The 12,097-nt window shown below is 47.2% G+C and overlaps 1 pseudogene; it reads right to left on the bottom strand.

Annotated features, from left to right (window-relative positions):
- Positions 1 to 10,653: 10,653 nt before the first annotated feature.
- Positions 10,654 to 11,610, bottom strand: LOC149367811 (uncharacterized; annotated as a pseudogene).
- Positions 11,611 to 12,097: the final 487 nt, after the last annotated feature.

Below are 12,097 nucleotides of genomic sequence, written 5' to 3'. Positions count from 1 at the left end.
CAGCACCGTGGCCTTGTGGGGATGATTGGAGTGGATGATGAGAGCCTGATGACCGTAGGTAAGTGATCGCTGCCCATGGGGTCATTTAAAACATCCCATTTAAAATCGTTAAAAAGTAATGGTGATGCGAAAGCTAAATCGAGAAAGCTCATTTTTGCTGAGATTGGGCAGCAATATGTGGCTTTTCCCGTATTTAAAAGACAGAAATTATTCGAAAGTATAAAATCTTCATTTTTTTGGCCTCTAGAGTGACAGCGTTTGCTTCCCCAAAACGGAGAGTGAGCGTTACAATCGCCAACTACGAGAAATGGCTCCGGCAGTTCATCGATCAGGCCTTCTAGATCTTGGCATGTTAATGTGATGTGTGGGGGAAGATATACAGAACATATTGTTATGGTTTTGTAGCTGATGACGCTAACCGCAACTGCCTCAAGTTTTGTTTTCAGTTTGATTTCTTGAGCCGGGACGCCGCTTTGAATGACAATTGCGACGCCTCCCGAGAGTCTATTTGCATGCTCGCGATCACTCCTAAAAGTTTTATAATGTTTTAAGATATTTGAATGTTGTGGACCAAGATTGGTCTCTTGAAGAAATAAAGCTAGAGGCATCTCTGACTCTAGAATATGTGTTATATCACTGTAGTTCCTCGACATTCCTCTACAGTTCCATTGAACCACGAATGTTATGTTTGTGTTTTTAGGTGGGAATGGAACGGAAGGAATTTACTGTTCTGGGCCCGTTACCGGGGTTCTTTCTTTTCTTCGCTCGAGAGAGCCGGTCCGCCGCTGCAAAGCGGGCGGTGTGGGAGTTGTATCCATCACCTCACTAGAGGTGCTGGAGGACCGCGAAGCCGCGCATGTGTTGGTGTCGGGCCTCCCCCGGCGGGGGGAAGTCCTGCGGGGTGCCGACTCGTGGACCGGTACTCCCTGCTTTGGAGATGGCAGGGCAGCCTTCGCTGTCCCTGCCTGGGGCGCGGATGGCCCTGCCACAGCCTCCGTAAAGGTGGCCTGGGCAGATGCCGGAGTGCTGCGTGGTGCACCGCCCCTGCGCACGACGTCAGCAAAGCTTGTTTTTGTGGAGAACGAGAAGGTGTTCTCCGCGTGATAGAGTTGTCTTGCTTCCTTGAAAGTGATGCTTTGTTTTGTTTTCATTGTTATGATTTCTTTCTCAGCCTTCCAAGAAGGACATGACCTAGAATATGCAGGATGATCACCTTCGCAGTTGCGCAGTGAACTGCTTCTCCTTCACAGTTCTCAGAAGCATGTTTTTTTGAGGCTCATTTAGCTCAAGTTTTGTGGCCACTGCAGCACTGTGACCCATGTCCTTACCTTTGACAGTTGAAGCACCTTCGTGGATTCGGTATGTAATGACGTACATTTATTTTCAAGTAACCTGCTTCGATGGTCTCTGGAAGTGTGCTGGAGTTGAATGTCAGAACAATATGTTTCGTCGGGCTTTCCCTGTCTTTCCTTATTTTAATACGATGCACGTTTGTAACATTCTCGTCACTGAGACCCTCAAGGATTTCTTCCTCAGTGAGGCAGACAAAGTCTGCTTCGGAAATGACAACACGGACACTGTTCAAGGAACGGTATGGAGTTATTGAGACTGGGGTTTCCCCGACTGACAATACGGTGGAGAGCTTGGAAAGTTGCCCATTGTCTTTAAGCTCCAGAAGGAGGTCGCCACTAGGCATTTTTTTTAGCTTGTAACCTATGCCCAAGGCATCGGTCAGGCTTTTTGCTACCAAGAATGGAGATATCGTTCGGGAAGGTTTATCTGTCTCTTCGCTGTGGAGCACATGAATTTGGTGAAATTTTATTTAGATTTCTCGATGTACTGAGGTGTCAAATCGGTCCGCCCTCTTTTGAGAGGGCGATCTGGTTTGGAAAGGGGGGGGGGGAGCCATAAAAAAATTTAGTTTTTCGATCATGGTGCCAGCCACCCACCAAGGAGTCCAACAAGGGGACGCGACAGGAACTTGAAAGCAAGTCCTGTCCACGCCAGCTGTACACCGCAACTATAACGCAATATGACTCAACTCAGCGTAGTTGGTCACACAAGGTTAACCCTTGCCGCCAGGAAAAAAGAAAAAAAAAAGAAGAGAGGACGATACAGGAAAGTTTAGAGGAAGAAAATAGGAAAGTGAAAGATGGAGGGGAGGACAGTAAAAGGCGACTGCCGATTTCCCCCGGTCGGGTCAGGCCGGAGGTGCCGTCTACAGGAAGCTGGGGCCAAAGTGGTGTGTTGCCTCCGCCGAGGGGCCTTAAAGGTTCAAACGCTCAGCATCGGCTCAACCACCAGGATCCCCTTTTCCCCGGACGCGGCAATGCCACGCATGGCTAAGCGCGGATGCTCGGGTCCGTGGTGACGCATTGCTCACCATCATCCCCCTGCGGGGATGTCCCTGCGGATGCTCGGGTTAACCCCGTGGTGTCGCCACTCACCAACGTCTGCTTGCTGCAGACGCCCGCCTGCGGGGAAGGCTGTTGTTGAGTTCGTGCGGCCGGCAGTTTGCTGGGGCTTTTCACTAGCTTTACCGCACTGTCATAGGGTTAGCATGATTTAGAGATATTCGAAATTTTTGTCACCCGCAAAGCGCGGAAATAAAAGTTCACCCAATATACTGCAGAGGACGGCCGCGCCTGAACAGTAGAAAGGTTGACAACCGTGGTTGCATATTGAACACAGCTTCCCACCTAACCTTCCGTTCTTCCAGGGTTCTCCAGTCTCACCGACGGAAGCTGCTTTGAACTACGGCGAAAATGGCGCTTGCGGCCGTGATGTTCGTCCTGGCTACGTCGTAGCTGTGAGGCCGTCCATCATTGTGGACTCTGCGCAGTGGATTCTACGCATCGCTGTTTAGAGTGCCACCTGAGCGCTCAAGCGAACTTGAAGGGCCCACTGCACACGCCACCGACATCTCGGCAGTGGTGACTGCAGATTGAACACAGCGTTACGCACCACCTTCCTATCTTCTAGGTTGGCTTAATTTCTTTTCCGGACGGTTTTTACTAAATTGTAGGCCATAGTTTTTGTCCTTCACTCCTGCTGCGAGTGCGTGTCACTGCTGCTTGACGTGTGTATTAATATTACTCCTTATGTAAACAAGCAAACTGTCTAGATAACAGAAGATCTGCGGTCATACATAAGAGTGCACGGGGGACTGTTGCGCGGGATCATCGTGCTGATATACATTGATTGCATATCATTCCGGTGAGTCACAGTATCTAGTACGTGAAGTCTAGGAAAACAACACAGTCAGTAGCAGTAAAGACGCCTTGGAAAGGAAAAACAGGCCACTGTGGATCCAGCTTCACGCGATTCACAAGCTCTGAGCTGTATTCTTGCTATAGTAATAATAAAATAAAGGAGTTGACGACAAACACTGCATTAATATAGCCGATATTGCCGGCTATATTAATGCATATAGCCGGAGTGGCTGCCACTCCTGACGACGTAGAAAGTTGGCACTGAGTGCCAGGTAGCAACAAGCTTAGCAGCATGCACTACTAGATACGGTGAAAAGTTTCGGGCGAAAATTTTGCTCTTGCCGCCCGTTAAGCTCCCCACTGTTCGCAGATAAGGTTTATGGTTGATGGGGTTTAACGTCCCGAAGCGACTAAGGCTATGTGTTCACAGATAAACATTGTGTCCTTTTCTCTAGCGTAGTTTTTTTCGCGGATTTTGCCAATTCCAATGGCTAGAAGTGCGTCTGGACCCCGATCGTCTAAATAAATACTAAAAATTAAGATGACTCTGATGCTTTATTACAAAAACGTACTGAGCTGTTGAAACTAGTCATTCAGAACAAAAGTCCTGACGCATTGAGAACATTTTGAGTTATAAACTGTGTCAACAAACAGCTCCCAACAGCAAAAATGATTATGCAAACCTTCTCACTTAACAGAAGGATGCTAAGAATGCGGAGGAAATTTATGCAGGCTGTGTGGATGTGGAGTGTATTAGGAAATATGCAGCAATGGCACACGACGCCATCTTCACTGCTTCTATAAAGATTTTGTTCCTTTCATGACTCACACTCTCATGGCAACGTTTTTTAGGGCGTATTTTTTGTTGCCTCAATACAAACTCCTTCGCTACATTGCCATACTTTCACGCACTTCTTTCAGGTTCTCGTGACCTGTAAATCTTGCTGTGTTTCCGCCTTTTAACTGTTTTTCTGCCCTTTGTTCTCGAATGGGCCTCGAAATCTTCACAAAACATTCATAACTTGCTTACTTCCAAAATTTTCCACTCCAGTAATCACCATAATGTGATGCCGAAACCCAATAGCGTTCATCCGTGTTTTTTTGCGTGTTCCTTCTCTGTGTGTGTGTGTGTTTCTTCGCTGCAATATGATTCAAGAATGTTACCAACTTGCCCAAAAACGTGTTTTACCCAATAGCGCATGTACGAAAAAAAATTTTAGATATTCCTTGTCAGGATAATAGCACTCCCCGGTGAAAAGGCACCATCCTGGCGGTCGAAGGGCAAGAGATGGTAGCGAAGTCGCTTTCGGGTTTCAGGCAATTAGAGTGCAAAATTTCAGAGTAGTGCCAACGGTGATCACTCGAAGGCGTAGAGGCTCGGGGAAATAAATCACTGGGTATGTTTGCTTATCAATCAATGAATGAATGAATCAATCAATCAATCAATCAATTTCTTTTCAGTTAAGGACCCATTTTCAGGGGCATTACATAAGGGGTGGGTACAACGTTTGGTGAGGCAAAGTAATAATGCGTTATGATGATGACAAATAGCTGTATGCTCTGTGCGCGAAGTTCGCGGAACAGGTTATTGTTGCAATGTGAGCGGGAAGGCCACTCCAGTCGGTGGCAGTGCGAGAAAAAAGTGAAGCTGCGAAGGTGACGGTGCGTGCACGTGGACGGCTGATCTGCAGTTGATGGAGAGAGCGGTGAGATATGCGTGCCAGAGGGACCATGTAGGGTGCAGTTCGTAGATGGCTGTAAAATAACTTGTGAAATTATAAAAGACTGGCTGTGCGGCGGCGCAGCTCGACTGGCTGTATGTATGCCTGAAAGCGATTTCAGATACGTAACACTCGTGCTTTTATGGTATATAGAATGAATAAATCTGACGGCGCGGCAATCAATTTTATTTCCTTGTTAGGGGCCCTGGAATTTGCTCAGAGGTTTGTTAGCCTGACCTCAGCTATAGGAGAGCACGCGAAGCCAAACCAAGGAGTCAGGGCGATAAGAAGGCGGCAGAAGGTGGGAATCCCTCTGTAACAGGCTGGACGGCAACATCAGCTTGCCCCAGACCTGCAACCTATTCCGCCATCTCATTCAATCGACTCAGTTCAAGACACACAAGCAACACAACCTCATGAAGCTCGTACACACATCCGAGGAGTCCCCGCTGGAACTCCTCCAGGAGCTTCGTGATCGCTACTTCTCTGCATATTCCTCCGCAGACCACCCTGAGTACACAGGTTCACCCAACGACCTCCTCGACCGACCGATCACCGAGGCGGAAGTCAGGGCAGACCTCTAGCGCCTCAACACGTCTTCAGCTCCTGGCCCCGACGGAGTGCACAACAAGACACTCCGCAACCTTGATTCCCCCACCGTCAAAGCCCTAACCGACTACTTCAATGAATGCTGGATGCGCGGCGCCCTACCACCTCAGTGAAAAGACGGCAAAATAGTCTTTATTCCCGAATCAGGCAAATCTCTTCTCCCCGCTAACCTTCGTCCTAATCTCCCTTACGTCGTGTGTAGAAAACTCATGGAGCACGCTCTGATGAACAACCTCGTGCCTTCGTGCATGTTTGGTTTCCGCCCGGACTTCTTCACCCAGGACGTCTTTCTACAAATCAAACACCTCATCTTTGACTCCCCCGCTGGCGACACCAAGGCTATCCACAGTGTCGACGTGACAAAAGCCTTCGACAACGTTACCCATGCAGCCGTCTAAGAAGGCCTCCAAGCCTTAGGCGTAGGCCCGTGGATGTACAATCACGTCCGCGACTTTCTCTCCGAACGCACAGCCACACTCACATTGGGCGACTACCACTCTCCGGTGTCTCATTGGGAGCACGAGGACCACCTCAGGGTGCTGTGCTGTCTCCTATCCTCTTCAACATAGGACTTCTCCAGTTCCCCCACCAGTTCGTCCAAGTTCGCGACATACATTTCAGCTTCTATGCGGACGACATCACTGTATGGCCAATCGAGGCAGTGATGCCGAAAATGCAACCTACAGTCGGCCCTCAATATCATTGACTTGTACGTTCGCGCGCGCTGCCTAGCCTGCTCCCCTTCTACATCACAGCTCTTCCTTTACGGCCTCCGGCCGCACGACCCCACCAACCCTCCCATCTCACTTACCCTAGGAAACAAACCAATTTTCCTGGTCTCAAAAATTCGCATCCTGACCCTCGTACTTCACTCCCGCGGCGAGCATGGCGACACCATCCAAGCTCTCCAGAGCGAAACCCAGCAAGTCAACCGTCTAATCCGGAGCGTAGCCACTGGCGCGCAGGTCTGCGAGAGCGGAACACTCTCCGCCTCATCCAAGCCTACATTCCCGTACGCATTCCCCTACCTCCCCATTAAAGCAGAAGGAGTGGGACCGCATCAACGTGCTCTACAGCAGCTGCACGAAGGTCGCTCACCGCCTACCTCTACTTCTCGGCTCCTCAACCTGAGTGCCCACAACCCGTTTGAGGAGCTGGCAGAAACCACCCTACCAGCACAGCTGACTCACCTGTCGCTTACCGTGGCAGACCGCCCTCCACTTTGTCAGCTAGGCATCGCCCCAATCACCAACCCTACCGAGGGGTCCCCCTACCTTCCGACATACGCTCCCATGTGACCCTCCTTCCAATCCCCAAGAACATGCACCCCGAGCACAACGCAGAACGCAGGGCAGCCCGCGCCAAAGCCCTGTACAAGCTGTACAGCGATAGTTCTGAGGAAGCCTACGAGGACATGGACCCCCGCACACGCAGGCCTCCCGGGTAACTAGGAGGTCCGCTCCCTAGACCGAGGTCTCATTTTCCAGGCTGGAGTTGGACCCCTCCGCCATCCCAGGAGCGTCTGTTTAGCTTCAGAGATATCCTTGCCCACTACCGAGATACACGGCTCGCTTACGCAACGCCGGCTCCCTAACCCTAACCCAGGCCTCCCACTGGCGCCTACTCCGGACCAGTACTGCTCCCTACTCTATTCTTCTTCATGCCCGCTACCCCGATCAGTTCCTCTCCTCCTGTAAGCTCTGCGGGAAACCGGCAGATATTATTCACATCCTCCTCACATGTCTTACCTTCCTACACCCTCTTTCCCCAACCACGGCGAAGTCTTACTGGGAGACTCTCCTGGCCAGCCCAGCTCCGCTGCTGCTGACCAGCGCCGGATAATTACCGACGCCTTGAAGCGAATAGCCCTCCAAGAGCTGCCCTTTGCCCTTTAAGGGAATCCCCCTAATTGCTTCTTCGTGCCCCGTTAGGGGGAGGGGGGGAGGGGCAGGGTTTGCTCTCTCTGCATCGCTTGGTAATGAATGTTTCTACCGGAACCATCCGGCGCAGGTGCTTTTTATGACGGCGCTAGTCACGAGATGTGAAGGAACACGCGACTGACGCTATTATTCGACAGACGTAGTGACTTGGGAAACAGCAGTTTATTTATTTTATTTACAAATACTGCAGGCCCTTCTCGGGCCCATGCAGGAGTGGATACAAAGGAGACAATACAGGGGAACAAGTTAGGTACATTTATGATACAAAATAAAAATTCATCATCATAGCGGCATCGTGGTGGTAATGATGACAATTCAGGGAAACGAAAATAGCGGGTTCAGTGCGGAAACAAATATAGTTACAAAAAATACGAAATGAAAGACAGCATCATAGATTTATCACGGTGGCATTAGTGATGAATCAATGCTATTTACATGCTCTATGAATGATTCAACTGAGTTGCAGTTTACAGCTGTCGAGGGTAGTTTGTTCCAGCTAGATATAGCCGCTGGAAACAAAGAATATTTATGAGCATTAATATGGCTTATGGGTTGATGAAGAGCTTTGTCGTGGTTAGTTCTCGAAGAGTGACGAAATGGTTCCTGGAGGTATGTTTCTCTTGATATGTTCAAATCACCATGATAAAGTAAGAACAGAAATTTTAGTCTTGATGTTGTTCTACGCTGTGCCAAGCTGGGAAGATCTGCTTTGTGAAGTAGATTAGATACGCTGGAATGTCTGGAAAAGCTTGAGTATGCAAAGCGCACTGCTAAGTTTTGGATGCGTTCTAGTTTGCCTATCAAATACTGCTGATGTGGACTCCAGATAATGTCAGCATATTCTAAGGTTGGTCTTACGAGCGTTTTATATGCATTAAGTTTTACATTAGGAGGAGCGTTGCGTAATCTTCTTCTGAGGAAATACAGCTTTCCTTGGGTCTTATGACATATGTTTTTAATGTGTTGTTCCCAGCTTAGATTGCTTGATAGTGTCCCTCCTAGGTATTTTATATAATTAGTTTTCTCAATTGGGACATTAGATATAATGTATGAAAAATCTAGTGGCTTTTTCTTGTTGCTAAAAATTATGCTTTTTGTTTTAGTGGCATTGAGTCTCATTGCCCATCTGGTGCACCAAGTCTGAATAGCTGATAGAGATTCATTTAGTTTAATTTTATCTTCTATAGAATCTATTACTTTATATACTACGCAGTCGTCCGCGAAGAGTCGAATTTGTACCCCAGAGTGAATGCATGAATTGATATCATTGATATAAATTAAGAACAATAAGGGGGCGAGGACTGAACCCTGTGGTACTCCTCAGTAGACATCCAAGTTATCAGACTCAGAATTTTTCAGTTTTACAGACTGTTTGCGGTTTTTCAAAGAGCAGTCAATCCATGTAATGATGTTGTTTTCGATACCAATAGCCCGCAGTTTCGTAAGTAAGTCTTGGTGAGGAACTAAGTCAAATGCCTTAGAAATGTCTAAAAAAATGGCGTCTAACTGGCCTCGTGCATTAAGGGCATTTACAATATCGTGCGTTATCTCTGCTAGCTGTGTGGTTGTCGACAATCGCGATCTAAAGCCATGTTGTCGACTGTAGAGAAGGTTATTAACTTCTAGGTGATTAATAACTGCTTTATAAATAATATGTTCGAGTATTTTACAAGAAGAGCTAGTTAGTGAAACCGGTCTGTAGTTATTTAGTTCATGTTTGCGACCACCCTTATGAGCTGGAATTATTTTAGCCCTACGCCAGTCATCCGGGATTGTTAGTGTTCGCAACGAAAGGGTGAAAATTCTTGATAAGTATTTGGAAACCCAGAAAGCATATCTGTTAAGAAAATTATTGGAGATGTCATCAGGCCCTTGAGATATCTTTACGTCTAGTTTGCGCAGCAGGCACAATATGCCATCTTCACTAATGTTTATTTCAGACATGGGATGAGTGATGGGGTATGAGTATAGACAAGCACCTGAAACCGAGCGCGAGAAAACAGACTGGAAGAACGAGATAAATGTTGTAGCAATAGCGTCAGGGTTAGTTATGATTCCACTTGAAGTTTTTATTTCACAAACAGTCGATTGTTCACTCGATAAATAGCGCCAAATCGTTCGCGGGTCATGTTTCATAAAGGACGGTAACGTCTCCGAGAAGAAACGAGTTTTCGCGGTTCGAATGTTATCTTTGAGCGTACTCTCCAGGCGCCCAATATCGCCTGATAGGCAGGGCTTGCGACGACGCTTAATATTTCTTTTCAGATGGATAATGTCTCGCGTTATCCACGGATATTCTCGGTTGACGCGTTTCCTTCTCACAGGAATGTACTGCTTTTCGCAGAAGTGAACACTTTCTTTAAAATAGGACCACATTTCACATACGTCGTTCAATGCCTCAAATGCTGGGTAACAAGATTCAAGATGAGCTAAAACAGAAATGTCATCAGCCCGCTTGTAGTCTTTAACAAAAGTGGTAGATGGTTTGACAGTCGCATTCGAAACATGCAATGAACATTCCAGGAATAACATCTTATGATCTGAGATTCCTTCAGTTACATTTACTGAACAGTTGTCAAGTGAATTGCTAACAAGCATAAGGTCGAGTAGAGAAGAGCACGACCCAAAAGTTCGAGTATCAGAACTAATTGGTTTAGAGAAAAACTAAAAGTGCTTAGTAGCAATATTTCAGCGCTTTTCACTTCATTGTGGTCGTGTGACATGTCTGACCAATTTATTCCAGGCAAGTTGAAGTCTCCTGTAATAATTATTTTGGATCTAGAATTTGTACGTTGCATGAGGTAGTCGCGCATCACTTCGAGATACTCGGGAGGAGCGCAGGGTGGTCGGTACACACCTCCAAGGAGTATGCGTTTGCCCTCGTATTCAATATTACACCATACGCTTTCATGGCCATCAATGTCGTCCATGCGGGAAAATTTAATGTTATTTTTAATCGCTATCGCCACTCCTACACCTCTTGTGCCTCGGTCTTTGCGGATAAGTTTCTACAATGGCGGAATTATTTCCGAGTCTTGCACTCCTGCATTCAACCACGTTTCGCTAATGACCAGGATATGTGGCTGAGAAGACAGTATTATGCCTTCAAGTAGACTGAGTTTGTTAACTATACTTCGCGCGTTGAGCGATACAACTCTAAGAACTTTATGGTCACCTTGCCATTTTTTTCCGTCGGACTTTCGTTTTATCAAGCGCAGAAGCCCTTGAGCGAGATACCTCCATTCTGCAATTTTGTTGTGAATTCCATATGTATACCTTTCCGTCCACTTTGAGCTTGTCGAACGTAAGAGACACTTTCGCTCCATTCGCCTTTTCTTCTGCTGCAGAATGCCAAAGGTTTGATCATATGTCTCTTACTCTCTTTGAAAAGTCCTCACTTATAGATACATCTGATCCCTTCAGTTTAAAACAACTAGACATAATTTCAGCTTTTTCAAAAAAATCGAAAAGTCTCAACATGATCGGACGGGAGCGTTCACTGTTGGGGTTTCCGATTCGATTTATTCTTTCCATTGAGACTACTTCTATTCCAAGAACGTCTTTAAAAATGCCTTGCCTGACTTTATCCTCTAGTGCTTGTGCATCTTCCTCCGGCTCTTCTTTTACACCGTATATTAGGAGGTTATTGCGTCGGCTCCTGTTTTCCAGGTCATCCACCTTGGCTGCCAAGTCCAGCATCTGCTTATTGGTATTCGTACAAGCTTCATTGCATTCTGCTAGTTTCTCTTCGCAATGCTTCAATGGGCTCACTTCCGTCTCTACTGCCGCAATCCTGTCTTGGATACTACTGGCGTTTGATTCTACTTGCTTCAGGTTCGTTGTTAGCTCTTTCAAAACTTTGTTGGTTTTCGTCTGCTCTTTAAGAATTTTTGTCAACATTTCAGTTTTAGAGCTAGAGGCTGAGTCTGAGTCAGAGCGCGGTCCCGGGTTTAGTTCAGCGTCCCCAGATGTTAGTAGCAGCAATCTAATTACATGAACGCAATCAACCAATGTAGAAACAAGAAACTGTGGAATTGGTAGCACCATCAAAGCACGAGAGTCATCACGAACAGAATATACTGGGTATTTATCACCAACCTGCACAACGAAGAAGAAATGGACGAGCATCCCTGTTCGTCCGATGCCACCAAGTCCACTGAAGTGTCGGCCGGTGGGGCTGTTGTTTATATAGCTGCGCTGCCGCGCTTCTGTTGACGTCACCTCCTGGGTCAGCTGGTATGGTCGCACCACACGTGGAAGGGAATTGAACAGTGGTGGTAGTGCTCCGTCGGTGATGCGGCTATCAGTCGAGCGATCCAGGGGGTTCAAAGTGCCGGCCTCTCGGCAAGCATGAGCACTGTGTCCATCGTCGATTCTTGCCGAATAAAGCGCGATCTGCACAATGAAGAAGAAATGGATGAGCATCCCTGTTCGTCCGATGCCACCAAGTCCACCAAGCAGTAAATTCAGAACTATCAGTTCGATAAAGGAGTAAGGTGTCTTACATGCAGGAAAGCTCACAACCATGCATTATAAAATACGGTAAGAATTCAGTAGTTGCTAGCGTTGCAGAGATGTACGCGTAAGTTACGAACGGTAAAGCAGACTCCCAAGA

The sequence above is a fragment of the Amblyomma mixtum genome, chromosome 1, assembly GCF_055824585.1.
Source record: "Amblyomma mixtum isolate Tamu chromosome 1, ASM5582458v1, whole genome shotgun sequence".
Classification (NCBI taxonomy): domain Eukaryota; kingdom Metazoa; phylum Arthropoda; class Arachnida; order Ixodida; family Ixodidae; genus Amblyomma; species Amblyomma mixtum.
This window is presented reverse-complemented; position numbering and strand designations above follow the sequence as displayed.